At 45.7% G+C, this 26,949-nt stretch overlaps 1 protein-coding gene across 1 annotated transcript in view; it reads left to right on the top strand.

Moving 5' to 3' along the window:
* Window positions 1-26,949, top strand: part of SORCS3 (sortilin related VPS10 domain containing receptor 3) — a 1,546,015-nt gene that overhangs the window by 785,331 nt on the left and 733,735 nt on the right. The gene's annotated exons all lie outside the window — the stretch shown is intronic.

Here is a 26,949-nt window from a genome sequence, read left to right on the forward strand (position 1 = left end):
TTTGGGGCGGTGACTTCAATTTGCATCCCTGCCTGAACATCGACGTCTGTGGAATAGTAGACGAATCAGATATTCCTCTAACTCACTTCACCCATTCAGGATCGGGGTCTGCTATGAATAAAATATTATTAGACTTGGATCTTAATATTCTGAACCCCGTGCAACAAATTAGTAATAAATTTGAGCCAACATATAAAGGAAGGGGCCATGAGACCACTGTGGACTATATATTAATTACAGAAGCTCTTAAACCGCGAGTTGGAACATTTAAAATCTTGGAAAACTGCCTCAGTGACCACTCTGCCCTCAGCCTTAGTCTCCAACTATTTCATCCGAACCCTCTGATGGTAACAATAGCCAACACTTTATCACAGAACAGGCTCGAGTTGCATAAGACAAACGGCTTTACTATTAAATGGAATAAAGTGGACCCTAATACCCTTACGAAGAGACTTGTCACTCTCGCTTACAAAAACATCACGATATGTCTTGATACCAATGCAGAGGCAAACCAAATCTTAGAAAATTTTCACATAATCATAGAACATGTCAAAAATCTATTAACCAGACCTCACAACCAAAATAAGACAAAGACTATAGGCTGGTTTAATAGAGATTGCACAAAAGCACAAACCAATTTGAGGAAAGCCCTCGGAGAAACTAATAGAGACCCAATAAAGATCCAGGGCCTCAGAAGAGAATACACTATTGCCAGAAAGACGAGGAAAAAAGAATTAAAAACATCCCTTTGGAAAGCACTACATGAGAGTGCACTCGCGAAGGATTCCCAGTCTTTCTGGAAAATAGTCAAATCCCCCTCACTAACTGACCCTAGTGGACCAAAAATAGATGTGGCCATTGATGAGGCCACATGGATGAGTCATTTTTCGAAAATCTTCCAATCAACATCTAACTGTGAATCGCAACAGGCTGCACACAATCCAGCCACCTTTCCTATTTCCTTGGAAATCGATTTACAAGAATTCGAAAAAGCCTTATCCCTAAGTAGGCCTGGAAAAGCCCCCGGCCCAGACGGGGTTCCTGTTGACTTATTTAAATTTCTCCCCGACCTTTGGACCCCAATAATTACAAGAGTTTGTATGGCAACCATGGAACTCGGACTATTGGATTCATGGTCATCATCAATAATGGTCCCTATTTTTAAGAAGGGGGATAGGCAAGACGTTAAGTGTTATCGCCCAATCTCCCTTCTTGACTCCGTGGGTAAAGTGATCGGCAGAGTCCTCCTTGGTAAACTGCAACAGTGGGTAGCGGATGAAAACATTCTCTCCGACCTACAGTTTGGCTTCAGGGAGGGCTTTGGAACTATTGACCAAGTTTTGAACCTCTCCTTGCTTACATCTAAGTATATCCTTGCAAAAACAGGAACAATCTTTATGACATACGTAGATTTGTCATCTGCATTTGACTGTGTGTCACACTCTAAGCTCTGGTCACTGCTGAGCAAGATGGGGGTTGACCCCCCCCTTTTGGATTATCTAAGGGAACTCTACAGCGGGGCCACAGCGAGAGTAAGGTTTGGTACAAGAGGAGAACTGACGGCACCGTTTGGGGTAGAGCGGGGAGTGAGGCAAGGCTGTGTCCTTGCCCCCTTCCTATTTTCATTATATACCAATGGTCTCGAAGAGTACATGTTGAAGGGGGGAAGAGACCTCCCAAAAGCAAAAGATCGCCTCATCCCCGCCCTGCTCTACGCGGACGACGCCGTCATTTTAGCCCGGACCCCAATAGAACTACAGAAGCTACTGACTAAATATGCAGATTTCATGGCCGCCCTGGATCTGCATATAAATGTAAAAAAGACCTTTGTCATGGTGGCAGGCGGTGGAAAAAAACAGGTAAAATCCATTTTTTTGAAAAAACAAAGAATTGAAAGGACCTCACAATACCCGTACTTGGGCATCATGATAGATGATGCCCTAAGCTGGAAACCGGCGGTTGAGGCCAGGAGACATCTTTTCAAAAGAGCGATTCTGGCGCTTATGAAATTTTCAAGAAGACTAGGAAAAAAACCCCAAGTCGAACTGCTCCAAATATACATTGCAAAATGCCAATCCATAGCATTATACGGTGCTGGGATTTGGGGGCATACTAACACCAGCCCCATTCAGAAAGAGGAAAACATCTTTACACGATTCCTCCTATCAACATCACGAGGCACCTCCATCTATGCCTCGCATATTGAGCTGGGAATCCCCCTCATTGAAGACCTGATCAAAATACAACCCCTAATGCTATGGAGAAGAGTCTGGTTATCCGAAGATAACAACTTGACAAAAAACATTCTTAGAGACATCGTGGAGTTGGATAACGTAAAAAAAATACCCTGGCTCACATACATTAGAAACTTCCTCTACGACATGGGCATTGAGAAATACTATAATAACCCAGAACTAATGAGTGAAATTTCTAAAAAAGATCTAAAACAAACAGCATTGAGCCATCTAGACTCCCTGAGACTAGCAACGATGGCCACTAAAAAATCTGCCGTCCATGCCATTTTGATCCAACAGACCTTGAAAATCCAGCCATACCTTACGCTGGAGATCTCCACCTATGAAAAGATGCTCCTAACAAGGTTCAGATTGAACCAATTCTTCAGACTAGTGACTTTTCCTGATAAAAATAACTGGAGCACCCAAATGGTTTTGTGCCCCTGTGATGATCATTCCCGCCAGTCCACCATTCACACAGTACTTTTCTGTAAGTTCTATCACCCACATCGAAAGACATGGCTAATCCCCTTATTAAAAAAATGGGGTCATAGGCAGTGTCGTCCAGCGATGTTGTCACTCCAATGTTTGGACTCTGAATGTACAGTATACCATGTACTAAACTTTTTAAAAAGCATCATGAGACATAGAAACAATTTGTAAACCCGCAATTTTCTATCCTCTTACTCTTCGTAAAGTCCTTTTAAATGTAACTGCTTTTTAAATGACTGTTTTTAATATCATGTTATCTTTTATGGCTTTTCAAATTGTAAAAACCGAATAAAGATTATTATTATTATTATTATTATTATTATATTACTGAAATAGTGTTGCTCTTCCTGGTACTGAATACTGTATTTATTACACTGTTCACTTGATGACGTGGTTACAGCGGCGGCTCACCCACTACGGCGGGGGAGCATCAACCTCAAACCTTTAAAAATTAAATGATAATGAAAGTATTTATTATTGTTTTATTTTTCTTACACTAGCGAGTCTTGGTGGCATGGCCGTCATGGAAGGGGAGTGGTGAGCAGGGCACTGTTGTCACTGCACATGACGATTTGGTCGGCTTCCTTAGGCAGGCCAAATCGTAATGCACAGTGAAGCTCTTTCCAATCCCAGCTGCATTGTTGGGTTGGAAGGAGCAGTACAAAAGGGGGTGGTGAAGGATGGAGCATCTGAACCAATCCAATACTCACACCCAGTCAACAGATCTGGGTTTAATCCATCACCGTTCTTTAGCCCACTCTGCCACCCCAGTTCAGACATGGCTTTATGCAAATCAGTCTGACCTTGTGCCTCATGGGAACAGTTAAGCTCGAACTGCCAAGCCATGCCTTCCCTGGACCGGAAACAAGCTTCCTAGGACTGGTTTCTGGCATTACAGCCGTCTTCAGCCAGGCTTGCTTGAATCCAGTGGCAAAGTGAGCAAGGGACTCACGTCTGAGCATACCCTGCCAACTTATGGCGAACAAAGCGGTACAAAAGGGGGTGGTGATGGACGGAACATGTGAACCAATCAAACACTCACACCCAGTCAACAGATCTGGGTTTAATCCATCACCGTTCTTTAGCCCACTCTGCCACCCCAGTTCAGACATGGCCATATGCAAATTAGTCTGACCCTGTGCCTCATGCGAACAGTCTAGCCCGAACTGCCAAGCTATGCCTTCCCTGGACAGGAAACAAGCTTCCTAGGACCGGTTTCTGGCAGGCTTCAGCCAGGCTTGCTTGAATCCAGTGGCAAAGTGAACAAGGGACTCACGTCTGAGCATACCCTGCCAACTTATGGTGAACAAAGTGGTACAAAAGGGGGTGGTGAAGCACAGGCTCACAGTATAACAGGGAGTGCAAATCCTCGGCGCTCACTCCAATCCTGACACTGCTTTCAGCATCATGAAAGCAGCATTAGGATTTGCCGAAGCAGATTCTGGGAGCCTGTGTTAGTTACGACGGAGCAGGAGAGTGGAGATGTGGTGAAGCTGCAGGTAACATTTTTTTTGTCTCTTTTGTGTCTCCTTTGTTTGCCCTTCATCCGCCCGATCCGCCACTCTGCCGAGACATGAGCCACAACTGATGGTTACATCCAGAAACATTTACCCCTAGCAAGCGATAGTGATGTTGGAACCCTTCCATTATCTGAACACTTTCTTTCACCTATCCTTTGGTTTAAACATTATTAAAGCACACTCAGGAAAAGTATGAAGCTTTTTGTCTATCCACATCGCAAGTCACACTGGTGTTGCCAAACATGTCACATTCAGTAACAGCTCCACCAACTGACAACTGGCAACAACAGTAACTAGCAATTACCTGATGAGAGAAGTCAATGTTCTAAATCCTGCATGCCCATCTCTGGTATTGTTTTTATCTCTTGCTGTAGGTTTATGCATGATATTTGTTGTAGATTGAGCAGGACATTTGTCTCAGTTTGATATTACTTTGTGAGCCATCTTTGATTAGCAGTGGGTAGATTATTGAACGCCAGAGTTGGCAGCTTGCTGGGCATAGCTTGGACTTTGATACTCCAGGACTGGCCCTCCTACCCTATTCTCAAAGGTCAAAGGTCAAGAAGTAAGTGGTAGGAAAATAAATAAACCGGATTTCAAGATCTGTTTAATCTCTGTAGTGTTAATGCCCTAACCAGTTTCATGATCCTTTACGGCTGTTGCTGGGCTTAGTGTGGAACAAGGGGTCAAAACTCTGATAATTTGGGTTAGAAGTATGTGTGATGTCTCTCCTATTTAAGGTTTGAAGAGGGTATCGAGGTCCATGGAGCCATTGCCACCTGACACTGATGCAGAGTAGATGCAACAAAGAAGTTTAGTACTTACTTGCACTGCATTGGATTTAGCTCATTCGGATTAACCATCCGCCAAGTTTTATTGTGTCGAAAGCCATTATATCTTTTTTTTAACTTACAGTATTTTGCAGGCATGTGTATTAAAAACTCAAAGCAAATTGGAGTAGAAGTAAACCAAAAGCAAGTATTTGAATTTCTTAACCCATCAGCTCTATACTGGGGCTGCTCGCTATGTTCCGCTTGGCCTCCCACATCTAGGTAGTGTTCTTGATTCGGTGGGTAATGTTACACATGAATGGGTAATGCTAATATCAGTGGGCACTCGTTTCCACACATTGAGCTCTTTGAACCATTAGGTTGCATTTTTGTACTTCTGAAGGTAAGAGAACGGCCCGGGACCAGGGTTCAATTCCCGACGCGGCAGGGTCATGGACCAGGGTTAGTGGACTCGATAATTCTCGCCTTGGTGCCTACTCTAACCAGGGATCACATTCGGCAACTCTGGGCATTAGCTTGCCTCATCTCTACAACGGCCCCCCACATTCGCCGGGGATGCCTGGTTTCACCTTGGAGATACCCAGTAGGGACCATCTCACAGGGATAGCCAGGACGGGTTCCCCAGCGGTCTACAGAGCCACGACGCCTCAGGGCAGCAGTGCGCTTTACAAGACCACATACATTACATTACTTAAAACAAGCTAGTTTCATGCAGCTAAGCACCTATTGCTAGCAATGATAGAGCTATGCATGACTCTCACTGAGAGCCACTATTGTGAATAAGAGTTTCCAAATATGGTTATTCACTACAATGATGTAGCAACAGTGATAAAAGTTGTATTCTACTGTTTCTTTGTTAATATATGTCAGACTGTCCTTGACGGGATCTCTGAGAACTTGTCAGTGCATCACTGGCTCTCTATGGCGATGGAGAGCAGAGAGCACAACTTTAGGAGTAGCAGGGAGAAAAAGCACAGAGGGTGGGGATGATACGTGGCAGAAAGGATAATTTGTTTTTTATTTACACATTGGGACAGGTAGGATAGCCCCCGGTGCGCATAGCTCCTCCATTACTCCTCTGCCTCCTGATAGCAATTGAAAGGAGAGGAAGATTATTTTGGTGGACGTAAAAAACACAGAATTATAGATGGGCAAAAAAAAGAATAATGTGGCTGTTTTAAACTCGGGGTTCTGGGTGACACCATATTATTTGATGTCGCTAAGAAATCCCATCATCCGACAAGTGGGGAAGAGACGGATGAGACCCACTGGAATGCCCCTAACATTGCCAGCCGTCTCCTCTTTTTTCAGCCTGTCTCTCACCTTATTGGCTCACGGGAGTCAATAGCGCTCTCCATAGATATCACATGGTTGTGGAGTTCCTGCTATTTAAAGGGCCCGTAGTCTTCAAAGGCCGAACCTTCCTGGTACGGATATATGGGGTGTTCCACTACCAACTCACTTCTGGTCCCTCCCGGGACAAGCTGAACACAGAGAAGACGGTCAGAAGCATTAGGGACATTCCAGTGGAACTCATTCGTCTCTTCCATGCTTGTCTCTGGGGAACAGTGCGGTGTGACAATAGCGTATATACAGCCAAGCTCAGATCTTGGAGTGAAGTGTTGTACTTCACAATAGCTTAGGTATGTGAAATATACTAAAATATTGCATTCACTGACTGACAGGTGTATGTGCCCTTTTACACAGGAAGGGGCAAACCCATGCACACATAATACTACTCATACATGCTCACAGTCTCACACATGACATCAAAGATGACATTTTTGTATCAATATGTAATCAAATTTGATGTTGTCAATGACATTTTTAATATGAATTACTCTTTGGGAAGATGATGGCACTTTTTGGAATTGTGATATCAATTATTCAGAGAATAATACCATGTCTGGGATTATGATAGCACATGCACAGCACTTAATAGCCTTTTGTGTGCATGCAATCTCTTTTAGGATATCTTATAGCTAGTAGAAGGACAGCTCCCTTTACGTTTGCATGAATTACAAATGAGGGTTTGGGATTTTTAACAGTGAAACTGCAGCAGTCTTTGAGAATTTTTGTTTTCTGCCTGTAGAACAGCAGTCTTTTTGTGTCCCTTTAATCTTTACAAGGACATTTGCAGGGGTGGTTCCTGCCGTTTGAGTGCTGGGGTTTTTACTCACTCCTATGTTTGCTCCCTCCCCCAATATGTGCATATAACTTTTATTTTCAAAAACTCCAGATTTTCAAGCCCAGCACCCCCAGCAGTCAGCCTTCACACGGGGCATCAGTGGCTCTGAATTGGGTGTGGTTTAAATGTTGATAGACAAAGACACCAGAGACCAGTAGCATACTGGAGTGAGCAAGCACACAGCACGTAGGCCCAAAGTGTGCATGTCAGAATGTACGGCTACCTTTCTCTGGCCAGCCTGACATGCATACTAGAGGCCTCTCTCCACCAGCACATTAGCGTGTGCGGGGTGCTCAAAACCATAAATCCCCAGTCTCCTAATAAGCAGTGAGTTTGCCCGCTCAAGCCAATCATGGTGCTGCTTTCATTCTGTATAACAGCAAGGGAGCAGCATCTGGATTTGCTGCCAAGTTGAGGGCAGTTCTCTGCTTCTGCCAAGTTAGTGCAGGATGGTACACAGATCTGTATGGTAAGCCTTCTTTGTGTCTGTGAACCTACTTCCGGCTCCTATATAGGGAGGGCTCGCATTGGACAAACGATAGCTCCATGTCTCAAGGGAGGAAGCAAGTGTCCCATAGAAGGTATTTTAGAGACTTCTTCAATAGCACTCAGAGAGGTAAGTAAACTTTTTCAACAGCGCCCAGAGTGGAAACACGACTGCTTCAATAGCAGCGAGAGGGAAACATCACGATACAAGGGACGCTGATCTGCACTTTAAGCCCCTGTTTGCTTGTGTACCCACCCGGTCCCTCTCATGGGGGCAAGCCCCTCTGGGACGGTTGCCTTCCATCTAACCGTAAATTCAGCTAATACACCCCTGGAGACACAGGTAAATCTGTGACAATTTGTGCAAATTTTCTGCGATGCCGGTTCCTCTTAATAATGTACCTTCTCCCCTATTTATTGTTCTTCATTAGAAAATGCATATTTGCACAAAATGTGTAATTAGGAAAAGCAGAAGTCTATACATTGGCATAGACAGAAAAACCCTACAAGCATTTTTAAAATGCTTGGATTTTCTTGTTGGTGAATCGCAGTTATGCATTTCGCTCCTGCATCGAATCTGCTATCTGCCTTATTTTAATATTTCCTTTTTAGCTAATTGGAGGGAAACATTTATTCATATTTGGCTCATTCAGCTCCTGTGAAACTTCCAAGTGATGAAGGCACAGCAGCCGTATTCTTTCTCTTCATTGGCAGTACTGAAGCCCTCAAAGTAAACCAGCGCAAAGCGCTGCATCCTTAGCAAATAGACCTTCTCAGAGAGGAACATTTTACATAATCATACATAATATTTGAAAAGATGGAAATATCTGTGTAATAATTTGCAGGCAAAACCCACCAGGATGCCTGCAAATTGAACATCGGAATTTAGGGAAGTATGCGTGATCCCGGCTTTGGGCTGCTCCTAGAGCGCTGTTTTCGGGTCTAGATGATACAGTAAGAGGAATCAAAGGTTGATGGTAAGCATGGTAAGCGAGCGCAGGCTAACACCTGACATGAGGGTCTCTTCAACAGTTTCGTATAAAGTGCTGCTTAGACTGCTGTTTCTTAAAAAAATACACACCTTCATATATTTAAAAAGAAGGGCCACAGATACATCTTTTACTGCACGGTAGTGCTTTGCTAGTCAAATGCGATAATATGTCGATCAACACGTGGCAAATTGAATACCTAATATGTTCAAATTTTTGCTTTAGATTCCATGGATGGGTGGAGACTAGCGGCCACATGCATCATTCCGGCCTTTTGCGAATTCTAAATTGCGAAAAATAGGGAATCGCAATTTGGAATTCGCAAAATGGGATGCATGTATATTTTTGCAAAATATTTGCGATTCGGTAAAAATCGCAATTTTTACCGAATCGCAAATATTATGCGAATTCCTAAGTGCGAATTCGCAATTCCCATTGATTCCTATGGGCCAAAAGGCCCATAGGGATCAATGGGAAGGCTTTAACAAATTGCGATTTTCTTTTTGAAAATCGCAATTTGTTAATGCATTCCAAGGGTGCAGAGGGGGCTCCAAAGGACCCCCTGCACCCCAGAAATGTAATTTGAAGTGCATGTTTCACACACACATGTCCTAAGGACATGTGTGTCTGAAACAGGAATGTTTAAAAAATGCATTTTTGAGCATTTTCAAAACTTTTCGCAAATTACCATGAGGTTCAACCTCGTGGTAATTTGCACCTCCTAATTGCTAATTCGCAATTAGAAAAACAATCATGCATTGCTTTTAAGGAATCGCAAATTTGCGATTCCTTAAAAGCAATCGGATTTTTGGAAATCGCTAAAAATAGCGAATTTCACAAAAATGCACGATGCATCCCAAAAACGTATTTAGGAAGTGCAAATGGCCGAATTTACCGATTCGCACCGTTTGCACTTCCTAAATAGGTTAATGCATGTGGGGGTAAGTGTTTTTAAACCTCAGTACACATTGATATTTGAAGTAAGTTTAGGGAGCATTTTTCAGAGGGGATATGGTACTGAAAGGACTATTGTGTGGTGCTCCCTAGCCGAGATGTGAAATGTCGTGCCTTTCCATTGTCATCTGTGTGCCTCCAGGTATGGCCAATTGTCTGTCATGCATAATCTATGGCTCTGATTACAAAACTGGCAAGGAGGCCCCCGATCCAACTTTATGGCGGTCGGGCTCGCTTGCTTGGCTTGGTCACCCCTTGACACTCACCTCGAACCTTTATGCCCCCATCACCTTCAAATGTCACTAGCTGCCACTGAACATTTGATGGCTATCAACAAATGTGAAGCTGTTGTATTTGAATTTGAATTTAAAAACATTTATTGAGCACACTTATACCCAGCGGTTTCATGGCGCTTTAAGGATTACGACCAGCAGACAGCAGCAGGGATGGGCATACTAAGTGGCATAGGCACTAGAAAAGAGAAAAGTTTTAAGATTTTTACGGAAGTCTAGATAGGAGGATGAAGTACAAAGCGCCAAAGGGAGGGAGTTCCAGAACACTGGGGCAAGGGTCGCAAATTTCGCCCCGCCGGCTTTCTTTTTCTTGAAGCGGGGTATGGTCAAGAGTGCCATGTGGGTTGAACGGAGTTCTCTGCCCGGTAAGTAGGGACTGATGGCTGAACTGATGAACTCGGGGGCGGTGCCCATCCTGGCCTGGAAAGTGAGGCAGCCTAGTTTGAATAGAGATCGCTCTCTCACGGGCAGCCAGTGCAGTGCCTTTAGCAATGGAGTGGCTCGATGGTATTTGGGCAATCCGTGAATCAGGCGGGCAGCCTGATTCTGCACTAACTGCAAGCGATGTATGGCGTAAGCCGGCGCGCCGTTGTAGATTATGTTTCCATAATCAAGGCGCGAAAGCACCATAGCCATTACGATGACCTTCAACGCCTGGATGGAGAAAAAGCAAGAGATTTTCCTAATTGTCCTGAGGGAAAAGAAGCAGGAGGATACCACCGAACTAACTTGGGAGTGCACAGAAAGTTGAGAATTAAGCAGAATCCCAAGGGTCTTGACTTTAGGGACCGGGAGTGGGGTCACACCAAGTGAAGGGGGCCAAAATGACGGGGACCATGGACTGCAACCACCTCCAGTCAAGACTAACTCAGTCTTGTCTGGATTGAGCTTGAGGTGGTTGCAGTTCATCCAATCCTGGATGAATAGCATAATGGTTTGAACATTCTGAGCGGACGAGGGGGAGTGGGAAAGATTGAAGATTAGCTGGAGGTCATCGGCGTAATTGAACACCGTGACCTCCAGCTGCTGCAACATAAAAATGAGGGGGTAGATGTATAGATTAAACAAAAGGGGGGAAAGTGATGAGCCCTGGGGGATGCCACACTCCACCTTACGAGGGGCGGCAGCGAAGCCAGCAAGGTGGACCGCTTGAGCCCTATCACATAGGAAGGACTCAAGCCATGAGAGGGCTAGGCCCTCTATGCCCGCCGCCTTGACACGGGTGAGGAGGATGGAATGGTCCACCGTGTCAAAGGCGGCGGACAAGTCCAGGAGGATGAGGGCCTGCGGGAGATTGGTGTCAATGCCCTCGCGAAGTCCATCCATTTCCGAAATCACTACCTACTCCATGGAGTGTCACGGTCGGAAGCCCGCCTGGCGGGGGGAGAGACAGTGATTTGCTTCCACGTGAGCGCTCAGGGCGGTGGTGACATGAGTTTCCAAAACCTTTCCCAAATAGGGCAGCAGGGAAATGGGGCGATAATTGGAAGGGGGTGAGGGGTCAGCACCAGGTTTTTTCAGGATTGGAATAACGACCGCTGCTTTGTGAAAGTTGGTAACAACGCCATTGCTAAGCGAGTCATTAAGAAGTGTGAGGGGGGGAACAAGACAAGTTAGGTAGATCTCTCTAAGGACGTGAGCAGGGCCAAAGTCCAAAGGAGAGCCCGATTTTTACCCGTTGGAGCAACGGGGGAAGGGAGTCCGTGGTCTGAGGAGGGATGATGGTCAGTTTAGAGGCAGTGGGAGGGGGAGAGGGGTTGACAAATGTAGGTGGGGAAGGGGGTATGTTAATTTTAATTTTTGCAACCTTCTCAAGGAAAAAATCGTTGAGCGAGTTGCATAGAAGTTGGGAGGGGGGGATCGTGGCCGTGGCTCTGTTGGATAAGGCTAATTCGTGCACCGTGGCAAAAATTTCTTTGGACTGGGACTCGGCCGCTAGTATCCTGTTTGAATAGAAAGCTGTCTTGGCTTCGAGAATGGCTTTTTTGTAGATCTGGAGGACAGACAGGTATGCGATTTTCAATGTAGGGCAATAAGCTCTTCTCCAGGCTCGCTCGGCTCTCCGCGCATCTAGCTTTTTTGCCTTGAGGTCTGAGTTGAACCATCTATTAGCTGCGTGAGCCCTTTTAACCGTAATCCGTCTCAGGGGAGCAAATTCATTGCCTGATTGAGTCAACCAGTTGTTGATAGTAGCCAGCTGGGCTGGGGCAGTAAGGCCTGAGAGGTCCGGGCTGGTCTCAGCCAAGGACGAGCAGAAGGAAGGCATGTCAGCTTTGCCCCACTTCCTGACCCAGATATTCTTACGGAGTGGAGGCTTAGCATCAGGGGCTAGGGCAAGGGAAAAGGAAATAAGAGAGTGAGCTGACCAGAGGCAAGGGGAGACAATAGGAGGTGATGTGGGGACATTTAAAGCCCAAATCTGGTCCAGCGTATGACCGTGGATATGAGTGGGTCAGTAAAGTCCTTGGAGTGGGGACTTTCAGCTGGGTCGTTTGGCCAGAAGTTGAGGTCTCCTCGGACTAAGACTGAGGAGTTGTTTATCGCCAAAGTGGCTAGGAGATCTTGAAAGCTAGAATTAAAGGAAGGGGTGAGTTGGGGGGGCGATAGATAAGGACACAGGTCAGGGGTGTTTGATAAGAGGTCGAACGTGCTACCAGGTAGTCCACTTCCAGATTTGGGGGGGAGGGAAGGATCTGAAAGTGGAGGTCAGTGCGAGCTATCAAGGCCACTCCTCCACCCCTCTTGCCCTCCGGTCGGTCCGCTCGGATGGCCGAGTATGAGGGGGGCAATGTAGCTAAAATATTGGGTAGGGAGTCCGCCTTGAACCAAGTCTCTGTCAAAAACAAGAGATCGGGTGCATGCGTGTCGATGTAGTCAAATAGCTCGTGTTGGTGACTGACCGCTGACCTGGTATTGAGTAGTGTGGCCGAGATGTTAAAGGCCGAAGCTTGGGGAGTGGATGGATGGTCAAGGGTAAGAGGTGATGAGACATGCGAGGGTATCATGTGTGATACAATCGCGAGAGGGGAACAGGGAGGTAAAGTAGACAAACTAAGTGCAGACACATAGGTTGCTACAGAGGAAGAAATGGTGCCAGGGGTCCAATAAGAGCAAAGTTGGCATGAGGAATAGGTAATCAAACGGGCAGAGTGAGGAGCCCCTAGCCCCTGCCAGCCGCGGACGGGCGCAGACGGGCTTAACTCAGGCGCAACTCCGGCGCGCCTTCGTCGCGCCCGCTGCGCTCGTCCGCTGCGCTGACACATGTGAGCCATTTAAATGGAGAAGTAGCATGGGGGGAGTGGCGTGGGTGGAGTTCGCCGGTCCTGCCCAACCAAAGATGGCGGCCGCGGCCGCTGTGAGCCCGCCTCAGACGATCAGCCCACAGCCAGCCACGTGCAGCCCCTGGAATGGAGAATGCAGGTTAGTGACCTGTTGATTTTCAGGGCAAGGATTAGTGCAATAAAAGTACAGAAATTATAACATTAAAAATAGCGTGCCGCCGCTCGCAATCAGGGGGACAAAATGCGGTTTTAAAAATAAAGCTGCAACCATCCAGCTAGCGCCAGCAAGCCCACTGCCACCGGGCTGCTCGCAATCACTGGGGAGGTGCTGGAAACACTCCTAAATGGAGGAGTAGCGTGGGGGAGTGGCGTGGGTGGAGTTCGCCGGTCCTGCCCAACCAAAGATGGCGGCAGCGGCCGCTGTGAGCCCGCCTCAGACGATCAGCCCACAGCCAGCCACGCGCAGCTCCTGGAATGGAGAATGCAGGTTAGTGACCTGTTGATTTTCAGGGCAAGGATTAGTGCAATAAAAGTACAGAAATTATAACATTAAAAATAGTGTGCCGCCGCTCGCAATCAGCGGGACAAAATGCGGTTTTAAAAATAAAGCTGCAACCATCCAGCTGGTATGTGTAAAGAGGGTCCCCGCAAGGAAACAGTGTTATGTGCACCATACACCACAGACAAAACTAAGTATTATTTTCTGAGAACAAAAATTGAAACTACTGGAAAGGGTATTGATGTTTATTTTCCAATACCCATCGTAAAACATTTATCGGTACATACATAAAACATTTTCGAAAGCCCCAAGGCGGGGGAGAGGTGAAGAGTGAAGGTGAAGGGGAGAGAAAGGGTGTGCTCTAAGCAAGATAAGGTCAAAAGGAATAAGGTAAATCACAATGAACACAATCAAAATTGAAAATACATGAATCAAAACAAATTTGATACCATTGCCTAAGAAATTATGGCATTCAATATAAATATGATACAAAAAAGACCTTCAACGGTCACACATAGAGTATTAGAATTATTAAGAGGACAGGTGCCGGAGATCTGTGTTGAAGAAAGAAGCCGTCGACGTTTGTTATGTGCACCATACACCACAGACAAAACTAAGTATTATTTTCTGAGAACAAAAACCATCCAGCTAGCGCCAGCAAGCCCACTGCCACCGGGCTGCTCGCAATCGCAACTTGTAATCTTAGTGTGAGCACATGTGTTGTTAGGGGAACTGCATGTGTCTATTGTATGTAAGAGAGGACGTTTTGGGGCATATGTACAAGCCCCTATCGCCACCACAGCGTCACTTTTTCAGATATTGTGGTGGCGATAGGAGCTTAACTTTATTTACAATGCAGCGTTAAGGCACTTAATGTGGCTTAATGCTGCCTTGTAAATAGGCCCCTTTCACGCTATGGTTAGCGTGAAAGGGGTGGGCAGTGGGTGTTGCGGAGGGCGTTTCACCGCAACACACATTGATTTTGACACTTCCCCCTATGTACACGGGCAGTGTACATAGGAGGCAGCGCCAAAATTAAGACCAGGAAAAACTAGTCTTAACTTGGCAAAAGAGGAGAAATGCATTATTTCTCCTCCTTTTTGCATTTGGAAAAAGCAAACTGCCATGGATTGCTTATGTACAGGACAGTCCTCCTTTCTGTACATAAACAATCTGTAAAACAAAATGCCATTCCGTGACTTTCATGTTTGCTGCGTGAAGCAGTGCATATAAAAGTGACAAAATGGCATTTTAGGATTGTTTATGTGCAGGAAGGCACACCTTTCTGCACATAAACCATCCTCCTCTGCACGCAGACACCCTTGCACAATGGTGCAAGTGTGCCTGCATTGGTGCATCACTGCTTAGTGTAGCGTCAGAGCAGGGGAAAACACAAGGCTGCACCATATCCTTGTGAATATGGTGCAGCCTTGCATTTCAGAAGTGACGGAGTGAGGAGGTAAGCCATGACGGCTAAAACCTCACTCTGTCACTTCCTCGTACATATGACCCTTAATGCCATTCAGTAGAATTGCAATGTTCCAGTGCTGTTAACGGTGATGTCATCTGTGATGTCAGGAGTGTTGCAGCCAGTGATTATTAATTATGTAATTTGTTAATGTGTTTTATGACATGTGTGAGGCCATCTGCTGCAAATGTATTTGGAGAATGGTTGCAAAGCTACCTTAAATTCCTAATTTCAAAGCTTTTGAGTTTTTGAGTAATGACTCAATTGAGTGACTGGTTTTTGGAAAACTTTTAGGTTTTTACACTGAGAAATCTACTGTTGTTTTATTTCTACCTTTTATTACATAATCTCTCTAAAGTGAAAAAAACTGTTTTAGTTAAATTCCTCCAACATGACCTCAGCAATAGTGGCTTTCTGTCCCTTATAGCATATCTTTCAAAACAAAAAAGCTCCATATTGGGCGTCTAACTGTCCATAAAGTTAGGACAATGTACGAAAGACTCCTCACTTGATTTGAATCCTTTTTGAACGGAAGCAGTTAGTGTTGTGTGCTGATCAGGTGAGCATAAAGTATTTAGGCAGAATCTCGATGGTGCAAATTTAAACAAGTAAAAAACCTACAGCAATCAGTATGAAGCGGACAGGCATTTTGGTCTGATACATGCAATATATGCGTGTATTAGTCAGCCCACATAACAATAAGGAGTTTGTAAGGGGCTGCTTGAAGTGCCCCATGAAGTAAATATCTCGGTCAAAAGCAACCCTTTCAATATCCAAACAATATCCAGAAAAAATAAATATTGCGCAGGATTGGGATTAGGAATACAAATCTTGAATAAACAAAAGTGAGTTGGTCTGCACACTTAAAATGAAAAGGGCTGCACTCATTGTACACGGTCAGATGTGCTCCAAAGATATCTCCATACATTTAATATGATGTTGTCTGGATTATTAAGAGGAATGACCCTGGCACTATTTTGCTGAATCAAAGCAAAATGTCTTCAACGACACCTGGACTCAAACTCTTGCTATGACTTTAGCAGCAGGTTTTTCCAACAAAAGTTAACTATTTAAGCAGCTTCAAACGACCATCAATTCAAGACACGAATAATAAAAAAAAATCTTGAACCACTTCAGTAAAAACAGAAAAAAATATTAACAGCAATTGAAGCACGAGCAAAATTAGAGAAGATCAGAAGATATGTCGTTTAATTGAGGTATACATGTCAATGTTAGACTCAATGCATTGCCAAAACTGACCATCCAAGGCCTCTCTTGACCAAAATGAATACAGAAACAAATTATTACCAGCAAACTATTTAACTTCCCAGCTACTGCTATGGTAGAGGCAGAGTAATTTACTTTCAAAGGGCCTCATTTACGAAGTTTTGCCCTGCATCAAAAAGAAAAAGGCAGGAATGCACCGTATCTATGTGATACAGTGCATTCCTGTCCTTTTCCCCTGCGCTGGCCATTGTGCAATGCGCCAAGGAAGGCACTCTTGCGCGATGGCACAAGGGTGTCTGTGTTGTAGGGGTGTATAGAAATGGGGTTTCTGGTTAGCTAGGTTATGCACTTAAGCCAGGCAGAACTCAACACTCTAGTCAAGGTAAGGGAGTTACACAGCCAAAATAACGCCAAGCTCACCCCCTTGGTAGCTTGGCAGAGCAGTGAGGCTTATCTTAGAGGCGATGTGTAAAGTGTTTGTGCAAGACACACACACACACACTAGTGACACAATAAATACACCACAAAAGAGACTCCACACAGGATTATATAAAAAAGTATCTCATATATTATGTATAAATCACATAGACTACTATCACAAAAATAACTTCAACAACTAGGCAATTGTCATAACCTCCCTTAGATCATAGAACTCTTTGCCAATGGGCAATGGTCGTAACAGCATAGATAATGAAATAAGGTAAATACTCATAGATTGCACACATTAGGGAAACATTAGGCACAACATCACAGTTAGTGCAAGGTAGTAACTACTAGATTGCACTTGTCCTGAAAACACTAACAGTGTGCACACAAGGCAAATACCGAAATAATGCTCGTAGTCCCGACAATGCAAGGCAGAACCTACATTAGATCGCTTCAATGCCTTAAAGGCAGAAGTTAGGTTAGGGAGCGAAAACATATGATTCATCAATACTGTGCATACGTTACAGTCCTGAATTAGCACCATTATCTGGACTAGGGTAAGGCAAAAAAACGACATACACCAATACTTTCAGGGGAGGTAATGCAACGTCATGAGATAACCACTGAAATCACAAGAAATCTGTAGGACACAGCACACTGGCGCTCCTTTCATATGTTTTGCGGTAACGTGAGCACCAAGTTTAGGTTACAGGGCACCTACCTACCTTCTACATTAAATGTGGTATTATCGGGCAGTCCCAGGTTCAAAATGGCAAGTGCAGGAACCCCTGCCCTCCAATTAAGGGTAATATGCTAATCTGCCCCTTGTTACTTCATGAGCTTGGGCCTCTGTCGAGGTTTACCCCATCCAGCAACCTTCACAAAAGCCAGGCACACAAGGGGGACACGCACAATCACAGCAAAAAAGAGCGCTATGACCTGCTCTGGTCCCCTGTGAGCAAAGGCAGCTGCTTCGAGTTGATGAAGATCATGTTGGTGCCCTGTTGCAGCACTGACGCCTCTGAGGTCTCCTCTGACCTGGGGCTGCAACCTGTGGGGGCAGGCGAGCCAACTTGTGATCTGATTAGCAACGGAGGGATTCACAGGAATCCTGGTAGGCCTCGAAGGCGGGCCCACTCCTTTCGATCCCAGACTCCTGAACACACCCATGGCTTCTCTCAGGGTGGGGCTGGGCCATCGATCCTCGTGTGCCTGGCCCACCTGGAGTTGCAAGGTAAGGTCAGGAGACACGGCACAGCTCCTTTCTCATGGAGCTGTTGGGTATCCCAGATGGCATCTGCGGACTGCGGCACTCGACACTTGACACTCTCTCCTCTTGGGAATCACCAACCCCTCGACAACGCTTTAGATAGGAAATGTAACTTGCTTCACACATGCTCCTTGTCACCAGAAGCAGAGCAATCAGCATGAGCTTTCTACCAGTCCTAAGCAGTGCTCACCAAACGATGTGGTTGCAGCGACCAGCACTCACCCTGCTTGGGAGAACACAGGTAGGGTGAACACAAGGCAGGTAACAGTTGACAAGCGCAGAAGCAGCCTTGAGGCAATTAAAGCTGATTCCTCCTGGCAGTCCAGCAGAGCCTAGGTAATCCAGAGTCAGGGACCAGGCTAGCAGCAGGGCAATACTCAGCTAAACAATCCAGTGAATCCCTTTGCAGCTCAGCAGTCCTTCTGGCAGAGGTTCAGTCTGTAGAGCTTGCACGATCTTGTTACAAGTACATGCAGTGTCTAAAGTCATGGGGCATAGCCCCTCTACTTATACTCACAAAGTTTTTGTTCTGGGGTACTCCAAATAAACTTCAGAAGTGCACAATACCCCTTCTCAATCTTCAGCCCTGGCTCCGGACAAACTCCAGTGGGGCGGAGACAGCATTGTGAAAGGCAGGCACAGCCAAATTTAGGTGCAGGTGACAACTCCTCCTACCACTCGAAATGCAGACCAGGTCTATTCAGCCTGGCTATGAGTCACTCAGGAAATGCAGGACCCACCTCAACCTCTCTTGTGACTGCACATCTCCAGCTCATGTCAATCTAAACCAGACATTGATTGCAGTCAGGCTGCAAAGCACATAGAGTCATAAGCACACGGAAATGCCTACTTCTAAAAGTGGCATTTCTAAAATAGTAATAATAAATATGTTTTCACAAATAAGTAGTATTTATCACCACTATTCCAAACATACCAAACATGGTGACACTAACCCCTTCATATCAGAAATTACTACTGAAACACATACCAGGGAATACCCAATGCAAACTCATGAGAGGAGCAGCCTCACAGCAGTGAGAAACCAAATAGGCTGTTGTCACTACCATGACACACACCAAGAGCACATGTCCTACCTTTTACCTGCTTAGCACCCTGCCCATAGGGCTACCTAGGGCCAACCTTAGGTTTGACCTTTATGTAGTAAAATGGGAATTACAGACTTGGCAAACACTTTAAATGGCATGTCACTGTGGCAGTAAACTGCACACACAGGCCCTGCAGCAGTAGAGGCCTGAGACAGGTTTGAAAGGCTACTTCTGTTTGTGGCACAAACAGAGCTGCAGCCCCACAAGTAGAATTTAATTTTCAGGCCTTGGGCATTGAGGGTACCACTGTACAAGGGATTTACAGGTAAATTAAATATGCCAAACAGGTGTAGGCCAATCTTACCAAGTTTACAGGAAAGAGCACATGCACTTTAGCACTCATCAGCCTTGGTAAAGTGCCCAGAGTCATGAAACAACAAGGCAAAAAGTTTGTGGATAAGCCTGTAAGAAGGGCCTGGTCCAACAAGGAGGGAACGTTTTTATGCAGGAATAGACGCCTTCCTGCACAGAAACAATCACAACTGCAGAATGCAGCACACATTGAAAAGGAAAAAATGAGGAGAAATAAATATATTTCTTATTGTTGCACCTATCTAACAGCACGCCTGGGGTGGCGTTAAAATCTGCAGCATTCCTAGGTTTATGATTCTTCATCAATCTGGCAATGCTTCAGATTCTATGGGTGTTGCGGGGGAACTCCCGCAGCAACACCCATGGAACGCCCCTTTCACTCAGTGTTTTGCATGAAAAGGGCACTGTTAGAAATGGGGGTCTCTAGTTGGAAGAGGTAGGTACCTTTGTCCAAATAGGCACCCTTGCTTCTTGTCAGGGTAAGGGGATACAGTCCTAAAATAACCCCTGCTCACCCCCTTGGTAGCTTGGCACAAGCAGACAGGCTTATCTCAGAGGCATTGTGTATAGCATTTGTGAAGACATACTGTAATAGAGTGAAAACACTACAAATGGACACCACACATGTTTAGCAAAATAAGTAATCTTTATCTAAACCAGACAAGACCAAATGACAAAAATCCACAATACAGTAATAGAAATATGACTCTAAAAGTTAGAAATAGTTCAGTTCAATGCAAACTGCAGACACAACACTTTTCACACAAAGTACTTTGGATGTGTTGCAAACACAAACAAAAAGGGTTGCAGGAAAGGTGATGCATTGGTTTCTTACACTGTCGGAAGGTGGTGCATTGGTTCCTTGCACCTTCAAGGAAGATGATACCTCGATTACTTACTGCTGCGCAGAGGAGGTGATGCATCAATTCCTTACTGGAGAGGAGGTGATGCGTCGTTATCGAACTGCATGGGGATGTGATGCGTTGGTTTCTTACTGTGTCCCCCAACAATGCGACAGACTTGGCGCCTCGATGTGATGCGACGATCCAGGGTGATGTGTGAGTTCTTGTAGCTGCATAGCAGGGCTTGCTTCAGAATCGTTTTGGTGATCTCGGACTTTGGAGATCGTGCACTTGATGCAGCGTGTAACGATTTCTCGTGCCTCGGGCAGGCGCTGCAATGATTTCTTCAGTGTCAGAATCAGGTGCAGATGCGTTGCGCTTCTCGAAGTTGTGCTACTTTTCCAGCTCCTAGCAGCAAGCAGCCTTTAGAGGTCCAAAACAAACAGCAGGCACCTCTTAGCAGGTCAGAACTCCCAGCAAGGAAGGTCAGGGGAGCTGAGGGTGAAGTATATGTGTCCCTGAGACTTCAGAGCAGAAGGCAAGCTCAGTTTTACGCCCTTGGAGATCTTCCTTAAGTAGGGGACACAGCAAACAGCAAAGTCCTTTTCCCTTTCCTTGGCAGAAAGTAGCCACTGCAGGCCAACTCCAGACAGCTAAAATCACAGAGGCAGTATTCCTCCTCACTTTCTCCAGCTTTTCTCCTTGGCAAAGGTTCATCTTGATTCCCTGAAGTGATCTTAAACTCTGGGGTCTGGGCCTCTGTTTTTATACAGGGTATCTCTTTGTTCTCTCCTGGCCCATGGCTCTGAGCCCAGTCCAAACCAGTTCTGGGGGGCCCTTTGTAGGTGCACAACAACCTCCATTGTCAGTGTGAGCTCTGGCTCCAGACACACCACAGGGGGCCGAGCTGTCATTGTGGAAGGCAGGCACAGCCCTATTCAGGTGCAGGTGCTACTCCTCCCATCACTCTAAATGCAGACTAGGCCTATTCAGCCAACGCTGACTCATCCTGACTCTCTGTAGCAACTGTACATCCCTATCCCCTGTCACTCCAAAGCCAGACAGTCAATACACTTCCTAGCAGAGGTACACTGGAAGGCTAAGCAAGAAAATACCTACTTTATAAAAATGGTATTTTCAAACACAGAATGTAACACTCACCCTCACTAAAAGATGCATATTAACATTCTGAGTTCAGGCATACTAAACTTTATTTTCCTACCTTGTTCCCAGGGGTAGTTAGGCTTATATGATGTTATAAGCCAACTCCCCATTCTATCCTATAGGAACAGATAGCCTTGCAACAGTGAAAACCTAAATAGGCAGTATTTCACTATCAGGACATGTGACACACCAGGGCAGAATATAGCCTGTTACTACGCATGCTATTAGATTGTGTTCTATTACAACACAGTTGTTACAATGACCACGTTGTTAGAACACGATACCTTCACATCGCAAGTCATTAGATTGACTTGCTATAGGGGGCACCCCGGACTTATGAATAGTATGAATTACAATTCCAACTCCTTTTTTTTTTTTTATTGAACTCAATCCAGACAGGTGCATAACAAAGAAATGATACAAAAGGAACACAAAAGAAACAAGCATGTTAGAGGGGAGTACAAGTTAAAATCACAGAGCATCATACTCATAATCATAATAGTTTTCATTTTCAAGCATTTCAATTCGATAAGAAAGAAGAATAACAGAATAAAACAATATTTGATATATATTTTAGGTTGTATGCTAACTTATATCCCATCATAGAAAGCCTAAATAGATGGGTTTAATCCTGCTTTCCACCTCAAGACAGGAGACCATATTGATTCACCCAATTTTTTCCATTTAATTCCTCTTGTAGAGTATATGGCTCTCTCGAAGCTGAAAACAGCTAAAAAGCGAGCTAGCCACATCTGGAAGCTTGGTGGTTCAGCTTCTTTCCAGCGGGCCGACAAAATAATTCTAAGTACCGCTGTACCTATAAATAATACATTTTTCTCGCTCTTTGATAGGGCGATCGAAGAATCATATCCTAAAATAAACAGTGAATCTGTCTCTGGAAGGTTATGACAATTCCAACTCCAGTGTGTGCAACAGTAGGGAAGGTGTTGGAATAGTAAATTATACTATTCCTTAGTGCAGAGCACCCCCTACAGCAAGTCAATCTAATGACTTGCGATGTCAAGGTATCGCGTACTAACAACACGGTCATTGTAACAACCATGTCGTAAAAGCACTGCAATGTAAGGGCAGCCTTGTAAACGCTGTTTACCACCAGGGCATTTCTTACCTTTCACATACACTGCACCCTGCCCACAGGGATACCTTGGGCCTACCTTAGGGTTGACTAATATGTAAGAAAACGGAAGGTTAGGGCCTAGCAAATGGGTGTACTTGCAAAGTTGATATGGCAGTACTAGACTGCACACAGGCTCTGCCGTGGCAGGCCTGAGCTACATTTACGAGCTGCTTATGTGGGTGGCACAATCAGTGCTGCAGACCCACTAGCGATTTACAAAAAGGGGGTGGTGATGAACAGAGTGTCTGAGTTAAACAGACCACTCTTACCCAGTCCAAAGATCAGGGCTTGATCCATCACCGTTATTTATCTCACTGCCCCATCCCAGCTCAGAACCTGGCTATATGCAAATCAGTCTGTCCCTGGCCCAGTGCATCATGGGAACAGGGCAGACTAAACTACCAAGCCAATTCTTCACCAGAAAGGAGACAAGCTACCGGGGACCGGTTTCTGGCATTTCAGCCTTCTTCGGCCCGGCTTGCTTGAATCCTGATGGAGCAGTGAGAAAGGGACTCATGTCTGAGTATACCCTGCCACACCTATAGTGGCCAAAAACGATTTACAAAAAGGGGGTGGTGATGAACAGAGTGTCTGAGTTAAACAGACCACTCTTACCCAGTCCAAAGATCAGGGCTTGATCCATCACCGTTATTTATCTCACTGCCCCATCCCAGCTCAGAACCTGGCTATATGCAAATCAGTCTGTCCCTGGCCCAGTGCATCATGGGAACAGGGCAGACTAAACTACCAAGCCAATTCTTCACCAGAAAGGAGACAAGCTACCGGGGACCGGTTTCTGGCATTTCAGCCTTCTTCGGCCCGGCTTGCTTGAATCCTGATGGAGCAGTGAGAAAGGGACTCATGTCTGAGTATACCCTGCCACACCTATAGTGGCCAAAAACGATTTACAAAAAGGGGGTGGTGATGAACAGAGTGTCTGAGTTAAACAGACCACTCTTACCCAGTCCAAAGATCAGGGCTTGATCCATCACCGTTATTTATCTCACTGCCCCATCCCAGCTCAGAACCTGGCTATATGCAAATCAGTCTGTCCCTGGCCCAGTGCATCATGGGAACAGGGCAGACTAAACTACCAAGCCAATTCTTCACCAGAAAGGAGACAAGCTACCGGGGACCGGTTTCTGGCATTTCAGCCTTCTTCGGCCCGGCTTGCTTGAATCCTGATGGAGCAGTGAGAAAGGGACTCATGTCTGAGTATACCCTGCCACACCTATAGTAGCCAAAAACGATTTACAAAAAGGGGGTGGTGATGAACAGAGTGTCTGAGTTAAACAGACCACTCTTACCCAGTCCAAAGATCAGGGCTTGATCCATCACCGTTATTTATCTCACTGCCCCATCCCAGCTCAGAACCTGGCTATATGCAAATCAGTCTGTCCCTGGCCCAGTGCATCATGGGAACAGGGCAGACTAAACTACCAAGCCAATTCTTCACCAGAAAGGAGACAAGCTACCGGGGACCGGTTTCTGGCATTTCAGCCTTCTTCGGCCCGGCTTGCTTGAATCCTGATGGAGCAGTGAGAAAGGGACTCATGTCTGAGTATACCCTGCCACACCTATAGTGGCCAAAAACGATTTACAAAAAGGGGGTGGTGATAAACAGAGTGTCTGAGTTAAACAGACCACTCTTACCCAGTCCAAAGATCAGGGCTTGATCCATCACCGTTATTTATCTCACTGCCCCATCCAAGCTCAGAACCTGGCTATATGCAAATCAGTCTGTCCCTGGCCCAGTGCATCATGGGAACAGGGCAGACTAAACTACCAAGCCAATTCTTCACCAGAAAGGAGACAAGCTACCGGGGACCGGTTTCTGGCATTTCAGCCTTCTTCGGCCCGGCTTGCTTGAATCCTGATGGAGCAGTGAGAAAGGGACTCATGTCTGAGTATACCCTGCCACACCTATAGTGGCCAAAAACGATTTACAAAAAGGGGGTGGTGATGAACAGAGTGTCTGAGTTAAACAGACCACTCTTACCCAGTCCAAAGATCAGGGCTTGATCCATCACCGTTATTTATCTCACTGCCCCATCCCAGCTCAGAACCTGGCTATATGCAAATCAGTCTGTCCCTGGCCCAGTGCATCATGGGAACAGGGCAGACTAAACTACCAAGCCAATTCTTAGCCCTAAGCGTGGAAGGGTATTCTCAGATGTGAGACCCTTGCTCATTGCACCATCAGGATTCAAGCAAACCGGGCCGAAGACGGCTGTAATGCCAGAAACCGGTCCCCGGGAGCTTGTTTCCTTCCCAGTGTAAGAATTGGCTTTTGTAGTTTGGTTTGCCCTGTTCCCATCACGCACTGGGACAGGAACAGACTAATTTGCATACAGCCAGGTTCTGAAACTGGGATGGTGCAGTGAGCTAAAAAACGGTGTTGGATCTAGCCCTGATCTCTTGACTGGGTGAGAGCTTTCTGCTTAATTCAGAGACTCTGTCCCTCACCACCCCTTGTTGTAAATATTTTTGTCCACCCTAAGCGTGGAAGGGTATTCTCAGATGTGAGACCCTTGCTCATTGCACCATCAGGATTCAAGCAAACCGGGCCGAAGACGGCTGTAATGCCAGAAACCGGTCCCCGGGAGCTTGTTTCCTTCCCAGTGTAAGAATTGGCTTTTGTAGTTTGGTTTGCCCTGTTCCCATCATGCACTGGGACAGGAACAGACTAATTTGCATACAGCCAGGTTCTGAAACTGGGATGGTGCAGTGAGCTAAAAAACGGTGTTGGATCTAGCCCTGATCTCTTGACTGGGTGAGAGCTTTCTGCTTAATTCAGAGACTCTGTCCCTCACCACCCCTTGTTGTAAATATTTTTGTCCACCCTAAGCGTGGAAGGGTATTCTCAGATGTGAGACCCTTGCTCATTGCACCATCAGGATTCAAGCAAACCGGGACGAAGACGGCTGTAATGCCAGAAACCGGTCCCCGGGAGCTTGTTTCCTTCCCAGTGTAAGAATTGGCTTTTGTAGTTTGGTTTGCCCTGTTCCCATCATGCACTGGGACAGGAACAGACTAATTTGCATACAGCCAGGTTCTGAAACTGGGATGGTGCAGTGAGCTAAAAAACGGTGTTGGATCTAGCCCTGATCTCTTGACTGGGTGAGAGCTTTCTGCTTAATTCAGAGACTCTGTCCCTCACCACCCCTTGTTGTAAATATTTTTGTCCACCCTAAGCGTGGAAGGGTATTCTCAGATGTGAGACCCTTGCTCATTGCACCATCAGGATTCAAGCAAACCGGGCCGAAGACGGCTGTAATGCCAGAAACCGATCCCCGGGAGCTTGTTTCCTTCCCAGTGTAAGAATTGGCTTTTGTAGTTTGGTTTGCCCTGTTCCCATCATGCACTGGGACAGGAACAGACTAATTTGCATACAGCCAGGTTCTGAAACTGGGATGGTGCAGTGAGCTAAAAAACGGTGTTGGATCTAGCCCTGATCTCTTGACTGGGTGAGAGCTTTCTGCTTAATTCAGAGACTCTGTCCCTCACCACCCCTTGTTGTAAATATGCAGGCCCACTAGCAGCATTTGATTTACAGGCCCTGGACACACACAGTGCACTCTACTAGGGACTGACTAGTAAATCAAATAAGACAATTATGGAAACACCAATCCATTACAACAATTTACATGGAGGACATATGCACTTTAGCACTGAACAGCAGTAGTAAAGTGCCCAGAGTCATAAAACCACCAATAACAGGTCAGAAAAAATGCAGGAGGAAGGCAAAATGTTCTGGGATGACCCTGCAAAAAGTCCAACAGGCACATATTTACAAGGCCATGAAAAACACTTAAAGTGGCTTTACGTGGCCTTGTAAATATGCTGCTGCATGTTGTGCCCCAGAGCATAAAAAAAGTGACACGCTGGTGGTGCAAAAGTGCCGCTAGGGACCTGGTAGATGAGGCCCTAAGTTGGTACAGTCAATTGCATTAGTTCTTTCTGGAATACTCCAGGTTCACATTCCTGCAACTATCAGAAGCATTAAGATACAGGATTTAATCCTCCTGGTCACACTTAAGCATCTCAGACAGCTCGTGAAGGCAGCTTCCATGGTACCAGGTCTCAAGCAGCACTCTGAGGTAAACTCAAATACTCCATCAAGTGCACCAGAAATGTCCTCTCAAATTCCAGCTAGTTAGCGATTTCTTCCACAGAAGTGACCTTTTCAACCTTTTCTGTCTCTGAGACTGCAGGTGGCCAGCCAATCTGTTGTGCTGACAAAAGTTCTAGACCCTATTTAAAAGTGGG

The sequence above is a fragment of the Lissotriton vulgaris genome, chromosome 5, assembly GCF_964263255.1.
Source record: "Lissotriton vulgaris chromosome 5, aLisVul1.2, whole genome shotgun sequence".
NCBI classification, from domain to species: Eukaryota; Metazoa; Chordata; class Amphibia; order Caudata; family Salamandridae; genus Lissotriton; species Lissotriton vulgaris.